Consider the following 12,715-nt stretch of genomic DNA (forward strand, 5'->3'; position numbering starts at 1 on the left):
TATTGTACCTATGGCCTGAGAAATATGTCTTTCCCATCGATCATAACCCACCTCACATAAGTACGTTGTTGCATCATGGTGTATATGAGACAATGAATTTATTATATCTTAAAATTCATACTCTGTGTATGCTTTAAATGTTTTCCAATACATTCACGTGACTTTTGCATTCTTCTTTTACTTGGATCGTCTGTTACAGTTAAGGTGATGACAATAACAACCATGGTGCACATCTAAGAAGACTTCAATTATTGCAGAGAAGATACTAACATGTTGATATAAAATTATTACTAAATGAGGTATCTCACCTAGATAATCCTTCAACTTTGTTAAAAAGTAACACTATATGTTATGATCTTTTCTGAGATCGATGCAAAAAACCAATGGATATATTTGATTGTTACCATCCAATATAATAACGATAAATAATTGACCTAGATATTTATCCTTTAAAAGGACAACATCAATACAAATGACTAGACAAATATACTATTGAAATGCACGAATACTACGACCCAATGTCATGTAAAAATATTTATATCGTTCATGTTCATCCATTTGTGTATGTGTTATAGTCCCTAAATTACAACGTATTAAATTATAACAATACTCTAACAACAACATAAATGACTTTGCTGATATGCCCCTCAATGATTGAAGTGTTCAATTTCTCATCTGTCATGCTTGTGCATATGATATATTAATTTTATGTTAGTTGACGATGTCCACAATGATCTCCTTAGGTCAATACACACAATTAACCAATATAAATTTTGTGTTTAAAATTTATGCTAAAGCTCGAGCTCCCACTTATTTGTGATGAGGCAATATCTAATCTCTAAGACATATGTGTTGGCTATCCAAATAATGTAGTTTGAAACTGTCACTTTTTTCCACCTGTTTACCTGTGCACACCAATTACAATGTTGATTACGACATTTAACCTCTCATTTGATTGTGTCTGACTTATGCACTTTAAATTGATATCCCTTCTCAAGAGCATCTCAAGTTACTACATTAATGACATGTCGTTTACTTATAAATAATATACCAATTTTTGAAAAATCATTATCTATTTGCACTCTTCAGCTTGTGAATGTGGATGTGGATCGTTGGTCAGAAAATTTGGATAACCAACAAAATGCATTAATATGAACATTTTCGACATCAAAAATTGTTTGCGGGAAACTACTTGTACCTTCAATATCTTCATTAACATGTGTATTCTTTTTGAACTCCGCTTCCTCGATAGAAATATCATGCATAACCTTCCCATCAAATTTACTCCAATATGAAATTTTTTCTTCATTGCCACGAACAAAATCTTCTACATTATACAATACATCAACATGAGCATCATTTAAGTATGCAAAGTTTTTCTTATAAAACTCTTGTTTCAGATTAATCATGATATTTTGAACCCTTCCTAAACCAATCTCATGATCTTGTGGATAACAACTTGACTCACCACCTTGTAAATCCTTATTTACTTATTGAATCTCATTATTATCATTATTAAGTGTAGTTGTTACAAAAACTGTAACATATTTTTTAAAAAGGTTAAATAGAGTATTAAAAACTTTAACATCTTCATCATTTAAAATTTTAATAGAGATGTCATTGTCAAGATATCTTGGTCTCATGCTTATCTGAATGTTGTTCACTCTTCGATCTATGTTATACTTTTTACTCATCATTTGAATTAATCACTTGAATGTCATATGCTCTGTAATTTTAATCAATTTTCGATTACCTCCAATATATTTTATTACGTTATCATTCCTTTCTATCTATTCTCTCTGTCTAATTGAAACATATCTCGTTATTTGAATTAATCTTATAATGAAATATATAATCAACATAAATAATATGACCAAAAATACTATTTAAAAATTTATGTTACATTATTTTATTAATAAGTTTTAGTTTCATGATTTTAATTTTGTTGCATAATTACACCTATTCCATAATTCTACTACATATTGTGAATATACTTTGAATAATTTGATACTAATTTTTGAAAATATTACTTTACCCCTATATCATTAAATATCATTTTACCCCTAAATATTATTTAATATCTTTAACACTCTTTATTATAAAATATTATTTTACCCTCAAATATTATCTAATATCTCTAACATCCTTCACTATAAAATATCATTTTACCCTCAAATATTATTTAATATCTTTAACACTCTTTATTCTAAAATATTATTTCACCTCTTACTATTATAATTACAAAATACCCCCTATAATTTTTTATCATTTTATTTTTACACATAATTCTAAGTTATTATATAAGACACCACATATAATTGTATTATTAATAAAAATAATAATGATTGAAGTTATAGTATGTATAAATACCTTGATATTACGAATTTTTCTTCTCGCTCGAAATCATGATCACAAACTTTTTCCTCTCTCTGATAATGAGTAAAATTGTATTTGTTAATAGATAAAGAAAGAGATATGGTTTATATAAAATAAAGGAATGATAGTTTTGATCTGTTTTGGATATTTAGGAAATTTTTGTTTAACTCTTTTAAAATCTAAATATTTTTTTTAAGCCACAAAATTATTGATAAATTTTTTATAACCCCATGAAATATGGGTAATTTAATTAATTTCCTACTTTAAATCATTTGACCATAATTTAATAGATGAATTTGTAGTAGTTAGTTTGTCATGTAATACTTCAAATAAGGGTTAATTATATTCATCTACATAAATTATTACACACCCATGTAAAAATTTCCAAAACCCATAAAAGAATATAAAATAAAATTGATGAATTAAAAAATAATTATATAGGCAAGGGGATTTCTGCAGTTCTGGAAAATCTGGGAAAATCTTATGCAGGTAGGGGAGTTGTTTAAGTTTAAGAAATCAAACCTTATTATAAAACATTGTATTCTCTCTTTTATATCAATTTCTCAATACTATTCAATAATTCAATAGTGTTTCAATGAATTCTATAAAAATGGAAGAGTCAATTAAACTTTTTTCAATCTTACACCTACCACTGAAACGTCAATACCAATTAGGGCAAAACATTGAAAAATGAAACCAGGTTGTCATGTATAATTTATTTGTAATTCCAATTCCAATTCCAAATAAAGGTCAGTTTTTATCTAACTTTGGTAAAGCTATCTTTGAATTTTCCAGCAATGGGTTGAGTGTTCACGCAAGTCAGCAACCAAGAATTGAGTGGTGACTGAATTTCAGATTTTTTCTTTTTTTATAGAGGAAATAGAAAAAGGGAGTGGGGAAACCTGCCTGCAGTCAAGTCTATAAAACTTCATTATTTAAGGCTAAAGACTACTTTTCACCCTAGTCTCAGTGTAAAGACAAATATATGTAGTAAAGTTTTAAAAATCTTAACACCTATTTATAAATCAATTTATATTAAAATTTTTAGTTACGATAAAAGATAAAATTATAATTTTAATAATATTATTAAAAATATATAATTTATTATATATTTTTTTTAAGTTTTAAAAACTAATCATTTTATCTATGTTAAAATTTTTTTAATTTTAAAAAGTCGTATCCCCAAACCTAGGGTTTCATCTTTTTCTCATTTCAGCCTCCCAAACTTTTGAAAGCTTCGTTTAACCCCCCCTTCAACTTTAGATTACTTTGGTGACCTCTCCCTCCATCGATCAAGCCAATGCCGACCTTTGCTTCTCTCTAGTGCTCGAGCTATCTTTCGACAACAACACGGTGTGATGTCTCGAGACACACCCCAAAGATCTCAATAAAAAGATCTTCATGGTGTGTCTTTGTCATATCTCAGAAGCTAACCAACCATTTCGATAGTGAGAAACAACAGACTGAATAGAGGAAAAAGAGGAGTCACAAGAGACGGGTGGTGGTCAGATAGAGAAAAAAAAGAAAAATAAACACTTTTCAAAACTAGAAATGTTTATAAATAAGTAAAATTATTAGTTTTTAAAATCTTGGAAAAAAATAAAATAAAATAATATATATTTTAATAATATTATTAAAATAATAATTTTACTTTTAATCATAATAAAATTTTTTAACAAAATTTGACTTATAAATGAATATTTAGAGTTTTAAACCTTTATATGTGTATTAATATTTACTATAAAAGTTGGATAGGAAAAAGTTCGTTGGCCATTATTTAATGGAGTTTCTAGTACGAGTCTTTCTGGCCGTCATGCATTTATTTTATTTTTCTTGTGTTTGCGTATGGGAAGGTTGAAGAAAATTCAATTTGTCAAAATTTTCATTCATTATCATTTAAAGTTTCTTGGTGAGATGAATTTGGAAAATTATTATTCAATTCATAATGATGAAACAAAAATTAAAAAACCATTTAAATCTATCACTTATGTAAAAAAATCTTTATAAATTCTTCATTGTATAAGTGAATTATTAATTCGAAATAATTTAAGATATTAATTAATAATTAAGAATTCATTAAAATATATTGCACTTAAAATGGAAATTAAAAGGTTTGAGGCGTCATGAAATAGTAAGTAATTTTTGTTATAATATTTGAAATAATATTTTATTCTTTATTATTAAAGATATAAAATGTATGGTAATCAATTATGTATAATTTTTTGTGTTATATATTATGTATTATATGATATCATAAGATACGTTTATAAAAAAATAAAAATAAATTAAAGAATTAAAAAATTTAATTGATATGTTATCATTTTGAAATATATTATAAATATATCTGAAAATTTAAAACTTCTCATATATACTCTTATTATATATATATATATATATATTTTAAAAGGTATATCAATCTATATTGGTAATATATATTGTATCATATAATATATCTATAATATTATATTAATTTGATATATTTTAAAAAATATATCATATTTGTCTGTATTATATCATATCATATATAATAATATGCTAATAACTATGATAAAATAAATTCAATTCACTAATATGATAAAAAATATAATATATATCAAATAAAAAACATTTTTATTAGGGCAAAAGACTTATTCCCACCTAAGGTATAGTATAATTTCAAACTCACACCTACTAATTTTAAAAAGCCCAAAGTCTCATATATGAGCCAATTTATATTAAAATTTTTAGTTAGATTAAAGGTAAAATTGTTATTTAATAATAATATTTTAAAAAATATAATTTATTATATTTTTCCTCTCAGGTTTTAAAAATTAACAACTTCACCCCTAAAGTTTTTCAGTTTTGAAAAGTCACATTTTCTCTCCAAACTTAAGGTTTTTTTTCTTCACCTCTCCCCCTACTAGCAACCTCCAATTTCTACCCTAAATGGTTGATGTCGTCATCTCTTTCACCTTTCTGACAAGATCTCTTCATCGTTCGACTACCAAACTTGTTGTTCAAATGATTTTCATTTGGGTTCAATAAATCCAAATGAAAATCATCTGGACAACGAGTTAGTGGTAGAACAATAAAGAGATCTTACTAGAGAGAAGAAGAAACAGTGATGATGATGGTTTGGGGTGGAAATAGGAGGTCACTGGTGGTAGGTAGGGATAACAATTTGAACCCGACTTTAGAGGCCCCGATCATCTCCGACCCCAATGGAGAGGAGATTCCCCGATAAAAACGAGAAAAGGGGCGGGATGGGGAAGAAAAAAATCCCCGTAATCAGAGACGGGGATACATGTGTCCCTGCCCCGCCCCGCCCCATCCCTTCCCCACCCCACCCCACCCCTTAAACCTAATATATTAATATAATAATTTCTAAACTATTAAGTTTTAGAAATTTTTATATTATGATTTATTAAAATTATAACTTTAATTTTACTAATTTTTGAATTATCAATTATTGGCTTTTACTAATTTCTAAACTATTAATCTAATATATTAAAAAAACCCCAGAATCTCATTATCATAAAATACAAATGCACCAAATTAATTTTATTTCAACTTCAAAACTTAGTTAGTCAATCCACCAGGTTTTACACACAAAAAATAATAAATTATAAACTTGATAAAATCAATTGAAGTGAATGAAAAGTGTTAAATTTAATGTTATTATAAAATTTCCCTAAATCACATACATAAAGAGCTACTAATGAAGAGATTGATTATTGCATATTGTTAGATTTTATAAAAAATTTATATTTGAACTAAAATAACAAAAAATATTTTCTAACTCTTGTAGCAAGTGATATTTTGAGAAAATATGATTTATTTTATTTATTGAAATATATAAAAGAATTAAAATTTATATTTATGGGTATGGGGAGGGGATTTTTCCCCACGGGGATGGGGCGGGGATAGGGAGGGGATTTTTTCCCACGGGGACGGAGCGGTGATGGGGAGAGGATGGAGAGGGGATTTTTCTTCGCGAGGAGGGGACGAGGATTATTTTTTATGCTCGCAACGGGGACGGGGCGGGGACGGGGATTGATATCCCCTATGGGGGAGGGGACGGGGATTGATATCCCCTCCCCGCCCCTCCCCATTGCCATCCCTAGTGGTAGGAGAGATGAAAAAAAAAAACCCTTAGATTTGGGGAAAAAATATAATACTTTAAAACTGAAAAATTTTAGATAAAGGTAAAATTATTAATTTTAAAACCTGAGAAAAAATATAATAAATTATATATTTTTAATATTATTGTTAAAATGATAATTTTATTTTTATATCCAATTGAAAATTTTAACTAAATTTGATTTATAGATGAGACCTTAAATTTTTAAAAATTGGTATATATAAGTTGGAGTTTCATCAAATCCTGGGAGGGAACAGGTGTTTTGGCCTTTTTATAATAATATACAGAAAATAATTTAATGTTTATATTACTTTATATTGAAGACACTTGTTAATACAAATCAATGAAGTTTCCTAGCCTCAGTGAACGATGGACATGACAGGAGCCAAGAACAATCCTCTGACTCTCCTTCCCACACAAAACGAGAAACAGTGAAGTGACGAAGTTCATAAAAAAGGGTAATGAAAGAGAGACATTTAAGAATAAAATATTAAAGAGAGAGACTGGGAGCACCCTGGAAGAAATTAATCAACAGAATTCGTGCAGGGAGAAATAATTTCACTCACTGTTGCTTCGCCCCTAAATTAGGGCAAGGTAAGGCAAAACCCACCCCGAAACTGCACTTCACTGTATCTTATTCATTAAAAAAACACACCATCAAATCAGAATCAAATCATATCCAATCAAATCCCTAAAACTATAGGTCTTCTCACTTGAACAAGTTATCCTCTTTTAGCTCTCTAAAATAACAGTCTTGTTCCCACCATTTTATTTATTTTCTGTAGGACCAAGCACCCACCTAACCACCACAAAAGTTGATGCAAATTGAACACATTAAAAAATGTTGAAATTTTATCTCTTTCTCTTTCAATTTACAGAGACAAAGAGATAAACCATAAACCAACCCCTTTGAAAAACTTTATAGCTTTTCTTTTCTAAAGCTTTTCAACTTTCTGCTGCCTGCCTTCCTGCTTCTTCTTCAACCATAGCCATTCCTTGTAGAAACATCTGATTTCTCTTTTATATCTTCTTTCTCTCTCCTTCTCTTAAACTCAAACTCATAAGAATTCTTCATTGATTCTGATGGGTTGTTTATGTAGAAGGCATATGATAATTATATCCCTTTGGTTCTTCATGTTATTCATCTCACTTTTCGGCCATTGCCACGCCTCAAGAACCACAAATCTCTTCAACCCGAAACAGAATTCAAATTACACCGGCCATTTCTTCGGGTTCTTGCCGAGGCATTTCCCGATTCCGGCCTCCGGTCCTTCACGGAAACACAATGACATTGGCATACAAAACTGGAGATCACCATGAACGTCATACCTTCAAGGTCTCTCTGACTCCTTTTATATAATATACTTTTTCCCTTCTTCTTCTTCTTCCCCCCTTGCTGCTTTCTATTAATGTCGTTTTGATCATCAATTCATTTTTGGAGGTTTCATCTTCACCTTAATGGATCATGACAATGCTTTTGTATCAAAAATGTAATGGGGTTTGATCTTTATTTTATTTTATTTTAATTTTATTTTTGCTTGTTGTAGAGAAGAGACATGATAATCTCTCAGCATAATTGACAGAAGTTCCAAGTTCTAATTGTTAATTTTTATTTTATATTTTGTTTATTATATATATATATATATATATATATATATATATATATATATATATACACTTATCAAATATATATACCCTATTTTGGGTATAAATCTTGTGTGTAAAGAGCAGATAGCTATTAATACATGCAAAAATAAAATTGTTGTATAAATTAAATTTGCTCCTTTTTTCAAAATTTTCCCAGCGAATTTCAATTTCCAGGCTTTTCATTTTTTGTATCATTATTAATGTGAAACTGGCAAAAAAATAATGTAGATTGCCGCAAAGTCGAGGTTAGCTAAGGTGATCCCTGAAATATCAACTTAATTATTGAAATTATTTCTCATTTATTGAGGCATGAATTTAATGACATATCAAGTCAAATGTTATTAAATAAATTTGCCCATTTACCACGCAAGCTACAGAGAGATTTTCTTTAATAATATTCAACAAATCATAACTATAAATTAAAATTAAATAAAGGAGTTGAATTAATGATGAAATGATGAAGTCTTTTGATTATGGGGAACAAAGGCAAACTGATGCACAGTTTGGTGATGATTTGAGGCTCCATTGGATTCTTCTTAAAATTCAAGAGAAATATTCTTTTATTATTATTATTATTTTTAATTATATTAGAAGTATAGATTAAATTTATTTTTGTATTTAATACATAATGGGTGTTTTTATTATTCAACATTTACACTAAAAATATATACTAATAATTGCTTTTAATATAATTACATGTGTTTTAGGTCAAATACTTAGAAAATTTTTAAAGATTTTTTGTTGAGAAATAAACGTTCTAAATATTTAAATTTAACCCTTAATAAAAATACTTTTAAAACTCAATTTTCTTCTGAAAAATGTTTTGCTCACTTAAAATCTCGTTAGAAGATTTTTTTTCTCAGTTGGGATTGGATAAATTTTCTGATGAAGTCAAATTTAGAACAATTAAAGTCTTCATATCAACTAAAATTTTCTGGATCATCACGTGAGGGGATGTTGAGTTGTCTGTTAATTGAGTCATTATCATAAAATTAAGCATTTAACTAATTATTTATTTATTTAGTTTTAGCTTCGTCAACAAAATATTAATTTTTTTTTTCTAGTGTTCCATGTGATGGTCCAGAAAGTGTACAATTGAATTAGCAAATCAAGGCCCCCTTTTGTTCGAATTTTGATTATATCATATTAAAGAGAATTATTTTTTAGGGTTGTTTTTTCTTCATCTTTGACTAGAATTGTATTTTATTTTTTTCTATGAGAATTATAATTGAATTTGTTCCCTGATTTATGGATAAAGCTAAATATAAAAAACCCTGATGTTTGCCTAATTGATAAAACAATTGGCATTACAATGATGAGTCATGTTGGTCTAAAATTATTTAATTCGTATAAATATTTTTATTAATTAATCATAAGTTTAGAAACGTAAGAGGCTTACTTTAGTCATGTTTGTCAATTAAAGCACCAACAATAGTCATGGTTTAGGTAATTTATCGGATATGATGTTGAAAATTGGCTGAAGTATTTGGAAATTAGCTATTTATGTACGGAGAATATTACAATTATTAATTATTCTTATTAATTTATTTGTATATATTAATATATATTAAAATAATCAAATAATTGTTTATTGTTTCTCAATCTAATTATGTTAAAATATATCAGTTTATACGAATACGTTATTGATAAAAAGATTGTAAGTATAGTATTATTCTTTTTATAGTAGATTTTGTTTCGAAAAATTTGTCTACCCAAGTTTGTGAAACTCTACAAAGATTGTCAAACAAAATATCGATGAAAAATGAGTTTAGAAATCATCTAGTCATTTCTACGACAAATCTTTTTTGGACGCTATTAAATTTGTCATGATGAGATGTTGTGTTATTAATTGAAATACATAATTTTAAACTATGTGTAAGTTAAATTACAATAACAACGATAAAGATTTTGTAAGATATTTAGGGATTTCTACTTTGTAATATATGAAAAGTGGAAAGAAAGATAAAAGGTTACACAATTTTTAATAATAAAATTATGTGTATAATTTTTATACATAAATAACAATATGTTTTTATGTAATTGAATATTGTTTTATATTTAATATTTAATAATTTAATTATATAATAATACGTTATTATTTGTATGCATAATATTGTTTATTTTTAATATGATTTTGTATCTATGAGATAATTGTTGTTATTATGAAATGGCGTAGTTCGAAAGCGACTTGTTTTAAGTAAATAAATGTTGATTACTTATTTTATATTGAAGGGTCAATTATTCATAGATTAATATTAATATTAATCTATGTTAATTTGCTTAATTCTTCATACCTCACATATCTAATTGATTAATTAAGGAAAAATTGAATGCAAAAATTATAATGAAAATAATATTTAATGGGCATTAATTATTATCATGACTTGAGGATTTTCTACATACATAAGTTTAAAATTATTGATACATAAACATAGTATTATTAGCTAGAATGGTCCTCTCATCAAGACTTTAATCATCTAATCTTACTTTAAAAGAAAATAGGCTTTTATGAATAAACTTTTTTTTGTTATTTCCCTCTTCTATTATTTTTTTTAAAATCAAATAAAATTAATTAAAAAATTGGTCATATATATAGCTTATGCATCAAAATACCCTTCTTACAAACTTGATCACATGAAATTTCTCAGTTTTTTCTTCATCATAGAGTAATTCCAACATAGATATAAGTTCTTTTTTTCTTTTAAAATGAAATAAATATTTTAACAATAAAATTATGTGTATCTATTTTTGGTACACAATTTATGTACACAAATGAAGTGTTATCATGTGATTGAATGTTTCTTTATCATATGGTGACACATATTTTAAAATTACCTAATTACATTATGACACATCACTGTGTATATGAATTGTTTATAAAAAATGAGTACACATAACATTACTCATATTTTAATTGTGCACATATAAAAGTGCATTTGCATGATTTGGTGGAATATTAATGCAATTTGACTTCATAATGTAAATAAGATGACTTTTGAGTACACAAAAGAATACACACATGATGTTTCATTATGTGATTGAATGTTATTTTATCTTTAATTCAATTATATACTTATCTGTATAGTGACAGGCCCAAGGGACTCAAGGAAGGTCATCTAACCCCCTTTGAGTTTTAAACATTTATAGTTAACCCTTTAATATTAAAAAAGAGTATTTTAATATCCACTTACGTTTAAAAAATTATTAATTTAATATATTAAAAATATCAAAATAATTCTTAAAATTTCACACTAACTCTTCTTAAATTTTATGATTTCTTAATTAATCTCCTATATTTTTATTTTTAAATAATTTGATTATTCTATATTATATTTATAGATTTGTCATTGTATTTATATATTTAAAATAGATACACATAATTTTATTAAAATAAGTGTACTTAACATAATGAATAAAAATTTACCATCTTTTGTTGTATTAATTAAATTAATCAATTTTAAACACATTATGTCATTAGCTTATACTAATCAACCCATAAGTATAACATTACTTGATCATTCGACATTATTATGATTTTATTAGTGACAATTAAATTAAATGAATCTTAATCATTAATTAGATTATTTACTTTATCTAAAAATTATGTCTACCCATAAAAAGATCCAAAATTTCACCTTTAATAATTTGTAAAAATATGATTTCAAATGAATAATATATGACACATTGTTTATCAATTCAATTATCATAAATGATTAATACCATTTGTAATATGATATAAATCATGGTATATACACTTTGTGACATAATTATTTACAAAGCAATAAGCTCAAGAAAAAAATTGAAAGGTATAATTATATATATAATTATGTATACAAATACACTTATTGGGACAATTATAGCATAATTTCCACCGAATGAAATGAATAATTATATAGAAAAAAAAAAAGTAGCAAAAAATTTTTTATCATCTACCAAAAACTCAATATGATGTATGATGATTAATCTTATGGGAAAACAAAATAAAAAGTAGAAAATAAATAAAAAGAAAAAGACAAGAAAAGAAAAGAAAAGAGGGTAAAAATGCACGGTGTGAAATTATTATGTTGGGGAAATTATTTTACCATTAAAAGGGGAGTGAATTTGTGTTGAGAATTATTACATTAGGTGGAAAAAAGTATTTTCATTATTATACTTAAGTTATTTTTGTAAAATAAAAAATGGATTATAATTTCAATGATTATACGTGTATCTAATTTTAAATATTTAATTAGATACTCAAATGATGTGTCATTATGTAATTAAATAATCTTTTAATTAATAATATATATTAATAATTAATCACATAATAATACATTATTTTAATTAATTAAATACTAAAATGGGTACACGTAGTAATGATTTTATAATTTTTATATGAAAAGGAATGAAAAAAAACAAAAAGAAAGATTATTGGACATATGAAATCGATAATGTTATTAGATCAAGCTAAGAAGCAACTTTATTGAATACTTCAATTAAAATTATTATTTTCATAAAATTTGTTTATCACACAATCAATTAATTGGACAAATTTTTTACTTTTTATTTTGCATTTTTACAAGGGGATTCTTA

The sequence above is a fragment of the Mangifera indica genome, chromosome 16 (genome assembly GCF_011075055.1).
Source record: "Mangifera indica cultivar Alphonso chromosome 16, CATAS_Mindica_2.1, whole genome shotgun sequence".
Classification (NCBI taxonomy): domain Eukaryota; kingdom Viridiplantae; phylum Streptophyta; class Magnoliopsida; order Sapindales; family Anacardiaceae; genus Mangifera; species Mangifera indica.